The sequence below is a fragment of the Bos grunniens genome, chromosome 14 (genome assembly GCF_055505025.1).
Source record: "Bos grunniens cultivar Pamir isolate PY7600 chromosome 14, Bosgru_T2T1.0, whole genome shotgun sequence".
Taxonomy (NCBI): Eukaryota; Metazoa; Chordata; class Mammalia; order Artiodactyla; family Bovidae; genus Bos; species Bos grunniens.
In genome coordinates, this window is record NC_141178.1 from 44,733,881 (window position 1) to 44,753,798 (window position 19,918).

Consider the following 19,918-nt stretch of genomic DNA (forward strand, 5'->3'; position numbering starts at 1 on the left):
CTGGGTTTGAGCCCTGGCTGGCTGCTGTGGGACCTCGTTAAGCCTCCACTTCCTCTGTAAAATTAGGATGATAGCAGTAATCGCCTCCTAGAGCTGTGGTGAGAATTAAATAGGAGAAAAATACATATGTAAACACAGTTAGAAAAACTAAAAGCCCGAGGACAGGAGCTGTGCTGTCACTTACTGGCAGGGAAATTTAACCTCTCTCTAGCACGTTTCCTTTGGCTCAACTGTAGCTGGTCTTCAAACGGTCTGTTCACTCTCAAAATCACAGTATGCAATTGTGCTCCAGACTGGGACGTTTCTGGCTGTCTCCCTGCGAAATGCCTTTCCAACATCCAGGGTAGTATCTAAAGTGCACTATCAGCTGGCAGCTCAGCTAATTTTCACCTGAAATGTCCATAAATTATGGGAGTAGTTCAGTAAAGCCCTTACAAGGCCTGGTTCTTCTTCTTAAGAAAGTGACATGTACATTCCTTGTAGCTCAGATGGTAAAGAATCTGCATGCAAAGCTGGAGACCTGGGTTCCATCACTGGATCAGGAAGATCCCCTGGAGAAGGAAATGGCCACCCACTCCAGTATTCTTTTTTGGAAAACTCCATGGACAGAGGAGCTTGGCTGGCTACAGTCCATGGGGTCACAAAGAGTCAGACACAGATCTAAGCGACTAACACACACATACACACAGACACACATGTATATATATGGAGAATTCCATGGACAGAGGAGCTTGGCGGGCTACCAGTCTACGGGATCACGAAGAGTCAGACAACTGAGCGACTAACACTTTCACTTTCACTTATATACATACACATATCACAATTATGGCTTTTTTGCCCTAATATGATTTTGGTCTTTCTTCCTTCTTTCTAGTTGCATATTCCTGGACCATCACACCTCAGATATGTAAAAATGGAACTGTTTTATTTCTCTAGGACCATTTAACAGCTCTGAAGACTCATTACCACCAATAGTGGAAAATACTCTTCATTTTGTTCCTTTTGGTGTAACTCAGTCCCTCTCATAGAATACAGATCTCTCTGGAGAAATATTCAGTCACTCTTCCCCCTCCCTCTGGTGGTGGTAGGGAGAGCGAGGAAGGGCTCTAATTTTCAGCTGGTGTACAGTTCACCTGACCTCAAGAGAAGGACATCCGGTTTGAAAACAATCCCCTGGTCCTCACTGGTCTCTCACAAGGTGTCTTGTGCAGCTGGATCTTTGAGACTTGACCTCTGGCCTTGTTGCATGTACTGAAGGCTTCATAACTTGCCAGTTCTTCCAGCATGGTCAGGCCTGGGCAGTGTGTGGCCACCCCAGCCCTCCCTCACAATGCTGACTCTGTCTTGCCTCTAACTGATCCTCTCAAATTCAACCATATCTTCCATCCAGTCCCTGCCTTTGTGACATCCACCTAAAACCTTACCTCTCACCATACCAAGGAAACCCATGAGCAGTCCACTTGCTCATAATTCTTACCAGCATTGAGTCAGGGGAACTCATCTGTGGCTTCCTCCATATTTCAACCCCCAAGCAGCAGAGCTAGAGAGACCTAAGAGACCTGTTGTAGTTAAGGTTCTCCAGGAAACAGACTTTGAGATTTGCCTAGAGAAGGTTTATTGGCAAATGTTCTTCAGAACACTTGTGAGAGAGTGTGGGAAGCTGGCTTGAGCAGAGAGAGAAGTGAGGATTGCCAGGGACTTGCAAAGAAACTGATTTTGCTGGCATCTCTGAGCTGGGAGGGAATCTAATAGTTGTTCCAATTGAGACATGGGGTCTAGAACTTTACATCCCCCACAGTGGACTAATCATTGGATATGTGCTGCTCAGTGAGTTCACCTGACCTTGGGCTAAGGGGCCTTCTTTGGCTAAGGGCAGTGCGTGAAGAAGGCTTCCCTGGGGGCTCAGTAGTAGTAAATATGCCTGCCAATGCAAGAGATGTGGGTTTGAACCCTGGGTCGGGAAGATCTCCTGGAGAAGGAAATGGCAACCCACTTCAGTATTCTTGCCTTGGAAATCCCAGGGACAGAGGAGCCTGGCGGGCTATAGTTCATGGGGTCACAAAAGAGCAGACACAGTTTAGCAACTAAACAATAACAACAATGCTTGGAGAAGGACTCAGATGTGAGGCTTCAGCTGCCAGGATTCACAGAGCTGGGGAACAAGTACCTGACCCACATCAGTGTCAATCATGTCTAACATGCCTCTGTCCTAAATGCCTGTCCAGCGTTTCTTCCAACTCTCTGATGAGGTGCTGCCACCCTTCTCCCCAGACATCCAGGAAAGAAGTAGAATATGCAACCCTTCCGCCTCTGAGTCTCTGTATATCTGGGAATATGTCTTGGAATTTTCATTCCCATTCATCCTCTCCCAGACTTCTCCAAACTGCTCTGGTATCATGGCCTGAAAGTGAAAGTGTTAGTCATGTCCAACTCTTTGCGACTCCATGAACTGTAGCCTGCCAAACTCCCTTTATCCATGGAATTCTCCAGGCAAGAATACTGGAGTGGGTTGCCATTTCCTTCTGCAGGAGATCTTCCCAACCCAGGGATCGAACCTGGATCTCCTAAACTGCAGGCAGATTCCTTACCATCTGAGCCACCAGGGAGGGTGATATAGCCTATATCCTCCCTCCAACAGAAAGATGCAATATTTTTTATTTCCTTTTTTCTCATTTTTTTTTCTCCAAGGAATCAATATTTCAATATGTTGAGCTATGTGTCCAATGCTATGAAATGAAAATATTAAATAACATATTTATGGCATTTTCTCAAAGACTGAGCTTAAGAAATATTTCTTTTGTTTTACTTTTTTGGGTTCTTACCACCACTTCTTTTAGGAGCAGATCTCCCCAGGGGTGTGTGTAGTCTCCCGACTCTCAGAACAGCCACTGCCCCAGGATTCGCCACCTTCTTCTACCCTCAGGTGAAATTAGGCGATGTGTGTAGCTTCCTTTCCACTAGTGCTCTTCTCCCTGGGCCCTGCTCCTGCCCAGAGCTCTGTGGATTTTCCTCCAGAGGCTGTGGGAACATTCCCTGCATTTACAAGACTCATTTGCCATGGAGATGAGTTTACCATGGATGGTTTCATTCCCAAACCCTTCTCTTCCAGGGACCCAAGGAGACTAAAACTTTGTGCATAACTCCCCTTCCCCCCGTTTTCAACTTTATTTTATTTTTAAATGCATTAAAAATTGTGCTAGTCTCCTTTGCTGCATGGACTTCAAACTGCATGAAATGCAATAACTCTCATTTTAGATTAAAAAAAAAAAACAGAAAACACCTTGTGTTCAAGTCTCCAATGGATAACTTTGGGGAATCCCACAAATGACTTCTTTTTCTCAGCAAAGCCTGAATAGTACACATATTAGACTTGGCATCTTTTTCTTAAAGTTAAAATTTGATTTCAAGCTGAGTTTCAAGTTTAGTTCTTTGTACCGTGCCCACCCCTCTCTCTGAAGTAATGGATATTATTGATAGGTGAAAGACTTTAACACCCTGGAACAGTAAAACTTTGGTTGAAGTTTCATATATATTAACCTAATCAATTTACAGTGATACACTACATGATTTTCTACCTTATCAGAAAATACACATTTCTTTTACTGGTTACTCTTTGCATTTGGTAAATTACACAAATTGTTGAGAGCTCTCAGCTTTACAGAGCCCCTACTCAAATTTCTTTTAGAGCTACTCTTTTTTTTTTTTTTTTGGTCTATTTCTCCAAAATTTTATCTAATTACAGGGCCAACCAGATATTCTGATAAGAAATTTACTTTTCCTTAAGAGAAGGGAAATATTTCCATGGCATTGTTAATAACTATATACATTTCCACCTTTGGGGGGCTTCCCAGGTGGCTCAGTGAGTAAAAAATCTGCCTGCAATGCAGGAGACATGGGTTGGATCCCTGGGTTGGGAAGATCCCCTGGAGGAGGGCATGGCAACCACTCCAGTATTCTTACCTGGAGAATCCCATGGACAGAGGAGCCTGGCAGGCTACAGTTTATAGGGTTGCAAACAGTCAAGCATAACTAAAGCAACTGAGCACCCACTTTTTTTTTTTTAAGGGTTAAAATTTACTTTGAGTACCTGACTTGTGTAAAATTAAAACTTTATAACACAGAAACCACTTTCAGTACAATCGTTTTGGTTATATGAATACATGAAACGATCATAACTTCAAATGCAATTTTTCAACTTTGAATATTTTTACACACTTCTATAAAATAAAAAAAACCAGTCTTAACTCTCCCCAGATTCCACTGCGATAGCAACACGTCGGTGTTTTCTCTGACACACTGCGCCTCTCACCGTCTTCTGCACAAAGGACTCTAGTGCTACAACAGCATTGCCGAAGTGGAAGCTGTTGTTTCGAGTTCTAAGAACCAGCTTGGCAAGGAAACCTTTCTTCTACTTGGTGTAATTAATGTTTGCACACTAGATCCAGAAACCCAGTGATGGACCATGAGAACTAGAATGATGCATCTCAGCCAAGTCTGCCTTTCTAAACATTGGGATATTTTCATTTTCCCGGGGGCTGGATTGCTTTCTCTAGTTCCAACAGAAAAACCTGATTTATTTTACAAAGATTTTGGTAAAGAGAGGCTCAGAGATTGGGACTTAGGTCTCCCAGGGCTCTTAATAATTTCTTCCCACACCCCATTGGATAGGTTTGTGCACCTGACTTGGGAGGCTAATGCTGTAAGCCTTTTTCAGCCAACTGGCCAGGAGGCAGAGACATCTCAGACGCCTCTTTTTAATCTTGTCTGTCCTGAGTACCATAGTAGGAACCACAGGGACTTGTGACCACACCCAGGTTGGTCTCTCCTTACACTCAAATCTTAATGATCCCTCTTGACCCTACCAAACCTTGGATTCCACTGATCCCTTTTTAGAAAGTTGGAAGGAACAATTTATTCTGTCTCCATGGCTCTATGTGGGGATGAATAGTGTCCTTTTATTTTCCCCTCCTCTAGGAAGTCTCTGGGGATAATTGGCTCTCATATTTGAAACTGTTTTCCAAACAAAAGTCCACACACCTATGGGAGTTCACCCATGTATTCTAAGGGGTCTGGTAATTTTCTCTAGATTTTTCATCTCTTTGGACTATCACTTGGTTTTGGTGGTTAAGCTTGTGTTTATGTTCAGGCAGACATTGCCATTGAGTCTTTCTACTTTAATTGTTTCTGACTAGTGAGTAGAGCGGAAAAGGCAATGGCACCCCACTCCAGTACTCTTGCCTGGAAAATCCCATGAACGGAGGAGCCTGGTAGGCTGCAGTCCATGGGGTCACAAAGAGTTGAACATGACTGAGCGACTTCACTTTCACTTTTCACTTTCATGCATTGGAGAAGGAAATGGCAACCCACTCCAGTGTTCTTGCCTGGAGAATCCCAGGGATGGTGGAGCCTGGTGGGCTGCCGTCTATGGGGTCACAAAGAGTCAGACACGACTGAAGCGACTTAGCAGCAGCAATGAGTAGAGAGGCACACCTAATATGTAAATGACATATATCCATCAACTAATAGCCAAATGGTGTCCCAGTACTCTATACAAAGAAAGACTTCCTAAGAAATCCTATAGACGAGTCCTCAACAGCATCTGGCAGGATGCCTTTACTGAATCAGGAGAAACTGTGACTCCTTGGGGAATGCTATAAAAAAATTTTTTTTAATGCAAGCAGTAATCTTATTTCATCAAAACATCATCTGTCACATTAAATTCAGGTTGCTAATTTCAAAATTACTTGTTCTTAATTTATGTTGGTTTTATGTTTTAAATAAATTCTAAGCAGACAGAGGTATACCTTATCTGATGGTTTATATATTTAAGTACATGTATATAATGAATATATAAATACGTACAAAATTATTGAAACCACCATGGGCAAGAGGTCTGGATAAATTTTTGCTTTTCTTCAAAAACTGTTGATGCATTTCTTAAGTTTGAAAAACACTGTTCTGTAGCGGGGGGGGGGGGGGGGTGTCACATTTTGCTTCACAGAATCAGTAAGGAGGGGCTGGTTTTAATACCTTTTTCATATTTTCTTTCCAATACTACCCTTCTTTCTCGTTTCCTTTCTCTGCCCTACCCCGAGCTATGGGGGAAATGCCTAGACAGTCATCCTTTCTTAAAAGCTCTTCGACCACAACAAGGCCCTGGTGGCTGCTTCCCTCTCCACCAACGTCTCTTACCAAGATCTTCTTTCTCCCTTGCTCAGTGAGTCCAAGCATACTGTCCTGTCTTCAGTTACTTCAGTGTGCCAAGCTCTTTCTACCTCAGAGTTGTTTCCTCTTCTCCAGCTGATCTCCTGCTTACTTTCCAGGCCATCTCCTCCTCATCCTTCAGAGCCTAGCTAACATGTCACTTTACTGTAAATAATCCTAAAATGTACATGGAACCACAAAAGATGTCAAATTGCCAAAGTAATTTTGAGAAAAAAAGAACAGAGCTGGAGGCATCATGTTCCCTGACTTCAGACGATACTACAAAGATTCAGTAATCAAAACAGCATGGAACTGGCACAAAACCAGAAACATAGATCAATGCAACAGAACAGACAGCCCAGAAATAAACCCACACATGTATGGTCCATTATTCTATGGCAAAAGAGAAAGGAATATACAATGAAGAAAAGAAAATCTCTTCAGCAAATGATGTTGGGATAACTGAAACAGATACATGTAAAAGAATGAAATGAGAACATTAATACCACATACAAAAATAAACTCAAAAAAGATTAAAGACTTAAATATAAGAGTAGACACTATAAAATTCCTTAAAGAAAACACAGGCAGAACATTCTTTGATATAAATCACAGCAGTAATTCTTTGGACCTGTCTCCTAAAGTAAATAAAAGCAAAAATAAACAAATGGGGGCTAATAAAACTAAAAAGCTTCTGCACAGCAAAGAAAATCATTGCTAAAACAAAAAGACAACCTACTGAATAGAAGAAAATAATTACAAATGATATGACCAATAAGGGATTATACTCTAAAGTCACTGGGAAAGGAATGGAGACTTCACAAGTCCACCAACTGATTTGGTTTAGAATTATCAGATTTTTGTTAAGTTCTGGGTTTCAAGATCACCTCATTAATGACTTCTTTTACTGATAATTATTCACTGTCTATTGTACACTTACTCTTAGCAACCACTCACTTACATAGGACTTTTAAATTTTGCCTTTTAAACAATGTAGAGGATATTGTTTACAATTATCAAAGCACTTTGAGGAAGAATTCATATGAGAAACCAATATTAGGATCACTAGTATCAGGAAACTTTGAATTCACTTTATCAGTTTATGGAATCTAAGGTAGCCTACATGAGGCTACATGACCCTACAGTAATGTTTCCCTGAAGACTCAGAGTATTTACTAAAATCACAGATTTGAGCTCAAACCCACTGAAGCAGAATTCACCAAGGAAGAGACCTGGGCATGTTTATTTAACAAGTACCCCCTGATGATTGACATCAAGGGAGTTTGGAAAATTGTCCTACAGACATGATTCTTCATCAGAAATACATTAGGATGCAGGGGATGCTCTCAGAATGTATGTGACTAAGCCTCTTCAGGAGATTTTGCCAGGGAAAAGTGGAGTCTGGACAAGCAATGAAAATGCTTGCCAAGGGACTCTTACCTGCACTTTAATGAAGTATCTGTACTGAAGGAATATTTAGTATGGATCAGAGGTGGAAATGAGGCATAACTTAGCGTGGGCTGTAACATTCAGGAAGGAAATGGTAGTGCATACTTCTTTACAGAAGTAGCAACTCGTTCAGCTCAGCAACCATGCCAGGACTAATACAATGGCATACAGTTCAGTTCAGTCGCTCAGTCATGTCTGACTCTTTGTGACCCCATGGACTGCAGCACGCCAGGCTTCCCTGTCCATCACCAACTCCCAGAGCTTATTCAAACTCATGTCCATCGAGTCGGTGATGCCATCCAACCATCTCATCCTCTGTTGTCCCGTTCTCCTCCTGCCTTCAATCTTTCCCAGCATCAGGGTCTTTTCAAATGAGTCAGTTCTTCACATCAGGTGGCCAAAGTATCAGAGCTTCAGCTTCACCATCAGTCCTTCCAATGAATATTCAGGACTGATTTCCTTTAGGATGGACTAGTTGGATCTCTGTGCTGTCCAAAGGACTCTGAAGAGTCTTCTCCAACACCACAGTTCAAAAGCATCAATTCTTTGGTGCTCAGCTTTCTTTATAGTCCAACTCTCACATCCATACATGACTACTGGAAAAACCATAGCTTTGACTAGACGGATGTTTGTTGGCAAAGTCTCTGCTTTTTAATATGCTTTCTGGGGTGGTCATAGCTTTTCTTCTAAGGAGCAAGGGTCTTTTAATTTCATGGCTGCAGTCACCATCCACAGTGATTTTGAAGCACCCCCAGAATAAAATCTCTCACAGTTTCCATTGTTTCCCCATCTATTTGCCACGAAGTGATGGGACTGGATGCCATGATCTTAGTTTTCAGTATACAGTTGAAATACAGTATACAGTTGGAAGTCTCTAAATGTCCACTCTGTCATACTCACACAGAGAAGCTATGAATCATTCCATCAGTTGGCAAGTCAGAAATTGCTCCAGCCATCTGGATCACGCAGTCTTTTACCATCTGGGAGACTAAGTTTTAGAGTCCGTAAGTTTATCAGGTCCCCATGTAACTCAGCTGGTAAAGAATCTGCCTGCAATGTGGGAGACCTGAGTTCAATTCCTGGGTCAGGAAGTTCCCCTGGAGAAGGAAATGGCAACCCACTGCAGTATTCTTGCCTGGAGAATCCCATGGGTAGAGGAACCTGGCAGGCTTCAGCTCATGGGATCCCAAGAGTCAGACACAACTTAGCACTATCTTTCTTTCTTCTTTCTAGGTTTATCAGGTCCACTCACTGCTGTATATAGGTTACTATTTCATATGCCAATGGGAAGTTATGTTCAATAACATATAAAGGATTGATTTTTTAAAATAGTAACATGCAAAAATGTTGAAGACTGACATTTCAGTGTAGTTATTAACAGGTAGCACAATTTCAAGGTGCAAGAAAAAAACAAATGAAAATATTCTTTAATGAGCATGGCCATTCCCATCCCCTTTAGTTTGATTTGTATCTTTAGAGGGTTCTCCCCCTGCCCATCCTCCCCTACAGCTTTTTACACAGATACACGTGCAGAAAAATTCAACAGGTTACATACATTATTCTGTATATTGCTTTTACCCACTTAATAGATCTTGGGGATTTTTCCATATAAATACACAGAGAGCTTCTTCATTCTTTTTTAAGAACCCATAAAAATCTGATTTTCAATTCAATTTTGTTAAGTTTTAAAGCAGACTTTTTTATTTTTATTTTTATTGAAGTATAGTTGATTTACAGTGTTGTGCCAATCTCTTCTAAACTACAAAATGAGTCAGTTATACAAACCTATACATTATTTTTTCATATTCTTTTCCATTATGGTTTATCTCAGGATATTGAATATATTTCCCTATGCTATACATTAGGACCTTGTTGTTGAGTTTGCTCCTACCAATCCCAAATTCCCAACCCATCCTCTCCCCTACATCATCTTTCCCTTGACAGCCATAAGTCTATTCTCTATGAGTCTGTTTGTTTGGAAGACATATTTTAGATTCCACATATACATGATATCATATGGTATCTGGCTTTCTCTGACTTAGTACGATAATCTCTAGTTGTATCTATGTTGGTGCAAATGGCATTATTTCATTCTTTTTATGACTAAGTAGTATTCCATTGTGTATATGTACCACATCTTCTTTATGAATGCATCTGTTGATGGACATTTAGGTTGTTTAATATTTTGGCTCTTGTGAATAGCACTAAAGGTACATAGGGGTGCATGTACCTTTTCAAATAATACAGCAGACTTTCATCTCTCTTTGACCATGGCGCCCACCTGTAAACATAAACATGTTTATGTATGTGCTTATTTTTGAAAGATCACTGGGTGTATCAGTTTAGATCCTTCAACAAGCAGATGTCAGGATGGAATTAGACACACAAGAGATATACTGAAGTGAACACATGTGAGGGATAAGACCAAAGGAATCAGGAGTAGGTGGGCAGAGTCTTTGGGTCACAACACAGGTCTGAAACCTATGAAAGGAAAGAGGGAAGAAAGCAGGATTTAGTAGGGAGAATTCAGACTGCTGTGTAGCTTGGCCAGGTCAATGTCAGTGGGGAACATTTTAGCCAGGTCAGTGGGGAGCAGAGAAAATATAAGCCTGGCAGAGGAGGCCTGTGTTGAGAAGGAATGGTCCAGCTCAAGCAGTCCCACTGTGCTCAGCTATTGGCTGGAGAGTCCTGGGTTCTCAGTGTCCCTTTCATAAAGGCCATTGACATGTAGCGCAAAATTCTTCACACTCAGGGCCCATTCCCACATGTTCATCCACATGTCTGCTCTACCACCTTCCAGTCCTTTCCCTCACAGACCTCTGACCAGATGGCCAGGTTGTTGGCCATTGCTTAAAATCTACATATGTTCCCCACCTCAGGCCACTTTTCCTTTCCCATAAAATAGATGACCAGGTTCAGCACTCACGGCTCTGTCCCTTGCAAAGATTTTCCCTCTCTGAATACTCCCAAGACCCCTCCTGAGTGGAGCTATAATGCAGCCTTCATTCATTTTCAGCTTTATCCACATAATAGCCTGTCCATTGATAAACCAAGTGTGGCTTCTCTTCCTCCTTCAACTGGTCAAATGGAACCCTAGTTTTCCCATAGGTGATGGTGGGTAAGGAATGTTAGTGCAATCCTAGGGCCACATGGGGCTCTGGGCAACCTGTTCTTGCAGCTTTCTTGTGTCCTTTGGTTCTGCTCATCTTGATCTTGGATATACCACGTTCATCTTACAACAGATGGCAACTGGATTTGTCCATCTTCATATTGTTTGGGTATTTTTGTGTAGGTCACCATTACCCTTTATGTGTGCTATGGTTTCATCCAACTTTGTCTTAGCAGGACCCAGCTCACAGTGGGAAATTCTAAAGTAATAGTCACTTGGTATCCCACGGTCAAGCATTCCTTTTTTTTTTTTTGCTAAAGTCCAGTAACTGTTTCTCAAAAATTCTATAATTCTCTTCTGCAGATTCTATGGCCTTGTGTCAGCGCTCCAGAGCCCTGCATTGTGATCCCTCCACTGGGCCTTACCACAGTCTTCACATTGCATCTTTTCTCACCACCTACACCAAACACTAACACCAAAGGATCTGCCTGATGATATGGCCCAAGAGGAAGGGCTGCTAGTACCAGAGCCCCGGCCTCCTGCAAAACGCTTTCCTGCTCTGAGCCCTCTCAAAGCTGGCAGCCTTCGTTCCATGTCATTCAGCATGTAGACTGGAGCTGTTTCTAAGTGTGGTATTGCTCCCAGAATCCAAGAGGCCTACCAGGTGCTCTGCTTTATTTTTTTCCTGTCTTTTTTTGGGGGGTGGGCCGGGGTCAGGGGGGAGTTATAGATCAGAGTTTATGAGATCCAGCCATTTGCCTTTTACTTTTTATATATTTATTTATTTTTGGCTGTGCTGGGTCATTGTTGTTGTCCACGCTTTCCTCTAGTTGCAGAGAATGGGGACTACTCCCCAGCTGCAGTAGACAGCTTTTCATTGTGGTGGCTTCCCTTGTTGCAGAGCTCAGGTTCTACGTGCACCAGCTCAGTAGGCAGCACATGGACTCAGTAGTTGCAGTTCCCAGGCTCTAGAGCACAGGCTCAGTAGGTGTGGCACACCGGCTTAATTGCTCTGCAGCACGTGGGATCTTCCCAGATCAGGGATGGAACTGGTGTCTCTCACCCTGGCAAGTGGATTCTTCACCACTGAACCACCAGGGAAGCCCTGCCTTTACATTGAAGGGGATGTCCCAGGCAGAGCATGGACTTGGTGTGAACACCACAGCAGATCTGAACTCACAGCAGCTGAAGGCTGTCTGCCATGTTCCCTCTGAGCTGCAGGTTCTCTGGGAGGGAGATCTGAGCTGTGCGCCCCCAAGGCCACCCCCTGGAGTGTTCCTCCTTCTGAGTAAGCTTTAAAAAGTGTTTGCCATATGAAAGTAATAAGTGAGATGTAAGCGATGACAAACATTCTAGAATGTGTTTAAGGCAAGGAAGAGGAATTGAAGCTTTATCTGGAATGCAGTCAGTATCTGAAGAATCCACCAGGTCTCTGAGGTGTACGTGCCAAGGTGGTATGTGGGCTTGGACTGCAGCACTTGGCAAGGATGTGGCATTCCCCAGTGGCACTCAGTCAGAGGGCTGCCTCTTCTATTATGGGCCATTGTTTCAAATCCCATCTCAGATCTCTTGGAACCATTCATTCCCCAATTATATTATACACCTCTTTCCTGTCTAATAATGGATTTTGTGTTTTTCTCTCCTTCAACGAGCAGTCACTTGGCAACTACTTACTCCTTAGTTGTGCTTTCAGCAACACTGTTCACCTCCCTTGTTAATAATTTTTTAAATTGCAGCGTAGTTGATGTATAATGCTGTGTTAGATTCTGGCGTACAGCAGAGTTATTCAGTTATACGTATATACATTCTTTCTCATATTCTTCTTCATTATAGGTTATTTTCAGATATTGAACATAGTTCCCTGTGCTTTATGGTAGGACCCTGTTGTTTATCTATTTTATGTATAGCAGTTTGTACCTGCCAATGCCAGACTCCTAATTTACCCCTCCCCCTTTGGGAGGTTTGTTTTCTATGTCTGTAAGTCTGGTTTCTGTTTTGTAAATAAGTTCATTAGTATCATATTTTGCCTGGAAAATCCCATGGACGGAGGAGCCTGGTGGGCTGCAGTCCATGGGGTCACGAAGAGTCAGACACAACTGAGCGACTTCACTTTCACTTTACACTTTCATGCATTGGAGAAGGAAATGGCAACCCACTCCAGTGTTCTTGCCTGGAGAATCCCAGAGATGGAGGAGCCTGGGGGCTGCCGTCTGTGGGGTCACACAGAGTCGGACACGACTGAAGTGACTTAGCAGCAGGAGCAGCAAGCCTGGTTTCTGTTTTGTAAATAAGTTCATTAGTATCATATTTTAGATACCACATACAAATGATATATTTGCCTTTTTATGTCTGATTTACTTCATTTAGTATGATAATCCCTAGGTCCATCCATGCTGCTGCAAATGGCATTATTTCATTGTCTTTTATGGCTGAGTATTAGTCCATTGTATATACGTAATGCATCTTTACCCATTCATCTGTTGATGGACATTTAGGTTGCTTCCATGTCTTGACTATTGTAAAAAGTGCTGCTATGAACATTGAGGTACATGTATCTTTTCAAATTAGGGTTTTGTTCAGATATATACCTAGGAGTGGGACTGGTGGATCATATAGTAACTCTATTTTTAGTTTTCTAAAGAAACTCCATTCTTTTCTCCATAGTGACTGCACCAATTTACATTCCCACCAACAGTGTATGAGGGCTTTTCTCCACACCCTCTCCAGCATTTTTATTGTTTGCGGACTTTTTAATGATGGCCATTCTGACCACTGTAAGGTGATACCTCATTGTGGTTTTGATTGCATTTCTCTAATAATTAGTGATGTGGGCATCTTTTCATGTGCCTAATAGTCATCTGTACGTCTTCCTTGAATAAATGTCTATTTAGATCTTCTGACCATTTTGATTGGGCTGTTCGGGTTTCTGTTATTGAGTTGTATGAACTATTTGTATATTTTGGAAAGTAAGCCCTTGTCGATTGCATTATTTGCAAATATTTTCTCCTCATCCATAGGTTGTCTTTTCATTTTGTTTATGGTTTCCTTTGTGTGAAAATGCTTTTAAGTTTGATTCAGTTCCATCTGTTTGTTTTTGCCTTTATTTCTATTGCTATGGAAGACTGACCTAAGAAAACATTGCTACAACTTAACGTCAGAGAATGTTTTGCCTATGTTCTAAGAGTTTTAGGGTGTCCTTCTTTTATATTTAAGTCTTTAAGCCATTTTGAGTTTATTTTTGTATACTGTGTAAGGAAGTGTTTCAACTTCACTGATTTACATGTGACTATCTAGCTTTTCCAACACCACTTGCTAAAGAGACTGTCTTTTCTCCACTATATACTCTTGCCTCCTTTGTCAAAGATTGACCTAGGTGTCTGGGTTTATTTCTGGGCTCTCTATTCTGTTCCACTGACCCAGATGTCTGTTTCTGTGCCAATTCCATGCCGCTTTGATTACTGTAGCTTTAAGGTATTGTCTGAAATCTGGGAGGGTTATGCCTCCAGCTTCCCTCTCCACCAAGGATTGCTTTTGGTCTTTTGTGATTTCATATAAAATTTATGATTATTTGTTCTGGTTCTGTGAAAAATACCATGGGTAATTTAATAGGGATCACATTAAATCTGTAGACTGCTTTGGGTAGTGTGGCCATTTTAACAATATTAATTCTTCAATCCAAGAGTATGGGAAAACTTTCCATTGCTTTAAATCACCTTCAGTTTCCTTCTCCAGGGGATCTTTCAGATCCAGGGATCAAACCCAGGTCTCCTGCATTGCAGGTAGATTCTTTACCATCTAAGCCACCAGGGAAGCCTGCTATCCATTTTAAGTCTCTCTTTAATTTTTCATTACCTTTTTCATTGTTAGACCTTTCCTGAACCCTCTGTGAGCCTTGTCATTGGACACATATGCTGTCTAAGTCCAGTGGACCTCTGCCCACTAGGAAAAACAGGCAGAGACCACAAGGGACAAATCATAGGAAAAACTGAAGAACTGCCCTTGAGACTTAAATAAGGCTCAGCTGATGTTTTTATATCAGAATAAGACTACTTCTAAATTAGACTCTTAGCCCCTAGGGCAGGATTGCCTAGTTGTATAAAATAAGCCAACAAGTATCCAGTAATTACACAAAATTTGGACACCATGAAGCTATGTTTTGGATACAAAAGATAGCCTAAGGAGACTAGAAAGGAATCAGAAGCAAAACACACAGGGAATGAGACAGCTGAAGTGGGAGGACAGGGGGTGGGAGAACAGAGATAAGCTAAGAGATGTGGGTTGTACAGAATCCGAGGGAGGTAAGTGTTCACCAGTATCAAATTCGCAGCTGCCACTCCTAGCAGAAGAATTGAAGAGGTGCCATCATAGCTGTCAACTGGGAGGTCCCTAAATGGCTCAGACAGAAAAGAATTCACCTGCAATGAGTTCAATCCCTGGGTTGGGAAGATCCCCTGTATAAAATAATGGCAACCTACTCCAGGATTTTTGCCTGGAGAATTCTATAGACAGAGGAGCCTGGTGGGTTATGGTCCATGGGGTCACAGAGTCAGACATGATTGAGTGACTCACTAATGGCTGAACAAGCTGCCCTAGACTGGTGGGCATAAAACCCACATCAACTGGTGTGAGGAGAGGTGGGGAGGAAAGACTTGAATGTAACCTACTCATTCAAGGAGGTGTGCAGTTTTGAGGACAGGAGTCGAGGTGAAAGCAGAACCGGTTAAGGGCTGTCTTAACATGGTAGACATACGAGTACCTCTGTTGGGTAGAAGGAAAGAAATTAAAGTATATTCAAAAGAGAAGGAATTGACCCAAAACTTGGAGAGGAAAAAGGACATCTTCACCTCTGGGATGAGGTGGTGGTGAAAGGAAGAAAATGAGAACCAGTGGAAGGTTTAAGAGAGAAAGGTGTTCCCATGGGTTACCACTTTTTCTCTAGGAGGAAGAAGACAAATAGGAAAGAACTGGGGCTGAGAAGGGCTTGAAGACAGTAATGAGCTTCTAGAAGTTTCCTGGGAAGTGATCTGCCATGCAGTGTGGAGGGGTTGGTCTGAGGTTTACCACCCATGATTTGCAATGGCAACTGGTAAATGTTGTGATTATTCCCAGAAGGGGCTTCCTATCAGCAAGGGAGGAGAAACTGATTTAGGCTTGAGGACTGGGCAGGCGGATGAACCAGAAGGTCACTACGGAAAGGAAAATGCAGTGGAAAAGATGCAGTAGGGTTCTTCAGGCAGGACAGGGAAGGGCCAGGAAGGCATGAAGGGCATCAAAGGAGTGAAGACTTTACTAAGAGTCCATGCTTGTTCAGTGAATGGAAAAGACCAGCGAGCGTTTTCAACGAGTCAGATTGTCAAGTTCTAGGCTTCAGCACTGACCTATGTCTGAATCAGAGGACAACCCAGGCTGTGTGCAAGGGCATTAAGATAAAGGCCATGATGCTGAAAAAGGCGATGGGTGGTGAGGCCAGGCTGAGGTAGCCTGGGACAATGGAAGTGACAGGAGGTGGGGGAATAGCAGATAAGCCACTGATCCTGGATGAACAAGGAGACTGATCTAGAGAAGATGGATTTTCTGAAATATACAGCACAGAGCAAATTTCTGGCTTCCTAAAGAGTGGGCTAACATGAATAGTACAAGTCTCAAAAGGAGGGGCTACTGAAAAACAGCTTTCAGAAAAAGACCTCACAGATTATAGTTGGCCCTCCTTATGCTATATGAAACTCAACACCCACAGATTCCACCAATCACAGATCAAAAATATTTGGGAAAAAAAAATTCCAGAAAGTTTCATGAAGTAAAGTTTCAATCTGCTACATGCTGACTGCTATTTATATAGAATTTGAATTATATTGGTGATTATAAGTAAATCTAGATAGGATTTAAAGAATATGGGAGGAGAGGCATAGGTTATATACAAATACGGTGCCATTTTATATATGGGACTTGAACACTGTGGATTTTGTTATTGAGAGGGGTGGTTCTGGAACCAATATTCCACAGATACTGAGGACAACTATATTTACTTATTGACTAATTTACTTTTAGTTCTTGACCTGTATTAACAACTGCCTACTGAACATCCCTAAGATATATTTCTGGATCATCTGTTCCGATATGAACCTATCTTCCCAACCTCTATAATTTACTCTTCTTCCACCATTTGTTTAATTCTAGATAGCAGCATCACTATTATCCAGGTAGCTGTTCTATAAAATAAAAAGGTCATCTTTACCACCCCTTACGGTCTCCACATATCTGCCTCCTCCCCCATTTGGAAGCTCTCACCCACACGCCAGTAAAGACTGGTAATAGAGTCAGACAGATTTAAATTCCAGCTCAACCATTTCTACCTCGACCGATCCCGGGCACAAAATTGTCCTTAAACTTTATTTTCTTCTGTCGTCATGTTAGTTGCTCAGTCGTGTCCGACTCTTTGCGATCCCATGGATTGTAACCTGCCAGGCTCCTCTCTTCATGGGACTCTGCAGGCAAGAATACTGGAGTGGGAAGCCATTCCCTTCTCCAGATTTTCTTCTGTAAAATGGTAATAATACTAGTACTAACCAATGGGTTATTATGAGATTTAAATTAATTAATGCATGTAAAGAATTTAGTACCTAATCTAGCATAATATAATTTCCTTCAAAATTTTAAAAATCATTAATTTTGTAATTTGCTTCCTCTTCTGACTTCATGTTGTCTACAAAGTTTCTGGCTACATTTCTTAACTTTTGCATTTACTGTGGGAAAATTTCTTAAATTTTCACAAATGCTTTATTATAAATATGCTAGTAATCCTCTATTTTGAGAAGGGCATGGCAACCCAGTCCACTATTCTTGCATGGAGAATCCCATGGACAGAGGAGTCTTGTGGGCTACAGTCCATTATGTCTCAAGAGTCAAGACACGACTTCCAGCAACTGAGCATGCATGCAGTCCTCTATTTTATTGAAGTATAGCAAAGAGATTCCATTATACATATATATATATATTCTTTTTCATATTCTTTTCCATTATGGTTTATCACAGGATCTTGAGTATAGGTCCCTGTGCTATACAGTAGGAACTTGTTTATCCATCCTATATATTACAGTAGTAATACTAGCTTCGACTTATAAATCAAGCAATTTTAATTCTATTTGCTCTCTTACATTTTCAATCAATAAACACACTTTAGGCAACATACACCTTCAGGTTAGCTTTCTGTCGTTTGTAGTTTTATTAAAAATTCTCAATAATTCTAATGTGTAAATAAAGGGAAATCACCAATGAAATTTTAAACACAGCCTCAGCTTGAAAAAAAAGATAAAATTCTAAGCCAAATATCCTCACCACCACATTGTTAGTAACATTCACACTCAAATGGCTTACTTTTTGTTATACGTTTTTTTAGAATGGAAACCTACTAGTGCTGGGTTTTGAACATGGAGGAAAAGCAAGTGCTAGCATGGCTGTTGGCCCCTGGGCTTTAGTGGCCTCCCCCACCCCACCTGTCAAACCAACATTCACATTCTCTTCTTACTAATCCCTTCTTAAAGCTAAATTCAACTCCCCCTTATCCAGGGCAAAGATTCAGAGTGAGAGGGAAAATGAGGACATTACTAACCCCAGCTAGTAAACTGCAGCATTATTCTACTGCTCCTATGAGCGGGGCCATCACTGTCAGCGCCTCTTCTTCTTCCTGGTTCTTGTTCCCTGTCTTCTCCAATCACCACCATTGAACGTGAACACTGACATTAATGAACACATCAGTGAGACTGGAGAAACATCCCACCAGGACAATAGCAGGCAAATGGAAGCATGGCTTGAGTGGTTACTTTGCCAAAAACTGCTCAGTGAGCTACCAAAAATTAGATACTAATTTTCACCCATGAAGAGAGTCAGTGGCAGAGTCGAGTTAGGACTGATTAGTTGAAATTTAATAGCAGACATCTGGTGCTGGAGTCTTCCTTTTAATGAAGGGTCTTTCCAAGGAAGACATCTATTAGGGATAGCAAGAGGAAGAGATTAAGGGCTAAATGGACATATCTTTTGTCATCCTCAAATCTCCATATTCTCCCAGGATGCGTCCATACCACCACCCTTTGTCCATCTACCATAGATGGACTTCACTCACGTCTTATTAGCCAGAAACTCACTCTGTGCTGTATATTTCAGAAAGTTCATCATCTGCCTGAGAGCTAATTAGGAAGAGTAGGTGGCACAGTGGTAAAGAATCTGCCTGCCAATGCCAGACATGGAAGAGATGCGGGTTCGATCCCTGGGTCAGAAAGATCCCCTGGAGAAGGAAAGGGCAACCCACTCCAGTATTCTTGCTGGGAAATCCCATCGACAGAGGAGCCTTATGGGCTATAGTCCATGGGGTCGCAAAAAGTCGGACACAACTGAGTGCACACATGCAAACACACACACAGTATTAAATGATTCTACCCTGCTTGCAAACAAAAGTGTAAACCTCAAATATTCATGTATGTAGATCCTAACACACGAGTGGGTAAAAAATCAAAAAAGGAAAGAAACAAAGGTTGCTCTACAAAGAGAGCCAGTTCAAAAATGAGGGGGAAAAAAAGTATATTGACCTGAGCAATAACAGTTTCTCATATCAAACAGAACCCCAAAATAGATGGAAATGTCTACAGTAGCTCCTGATCCTGGTGTGCCCTGTAACAGAAAAATGGAATTATGGTTCAGCTGCGAAATCCTGGGCCCTCATTTTCCCAGTGGCCTAAATCAATCCCCAGTCCGGGGACAAGATGCTGAGCAAGGTGCGTAATTATTTCAGGCCACTAGGGTAAGCACTATTCCTGGCAACTCTGTAGGCAGCGCCATGGATGAGGGTTTCTAATCCTCTTTGGTGATTTGGTTCTGTGTAAACTGAGATTTTTCTTTCACTATTTCAGCCAGATAAGCAGGAAAGGCCAGCTCCAGTCCTGAGCTAGAGCCAATCAAGGTCAGTTTCAGTTCCTTTTCTGTGCGGTTTAGATTCCTTTTTTCCTTGCTGCCTGCTCTGACACCTGTCCTTATATTTTTATCTGATTATCAGAACCTAGTGAGAGAACCCTTGGCAGCTTCTGGTGCTTACTCTGTCATGCAAAAGCCTCTAAGTCTAAGGGAGACCATAAATACTGTCCTTGAAAGGCCAACCTAAGACCC

General features: G+C 41.9%; 1 protein-coding gene across 11 annotated transcripts in view; it reads right to left on the minus strand.

Moving 5' to 3' along the window:
• Nucleotides 1–19,918, minus strand: part of GDAP1 (ganglioside induced differentiation associated protein 1) — a 55,271-nt gene that overhangs the window by 28,849 nt on the left and 6,504 nt on the right. The window lies entirely within an intron of this gene.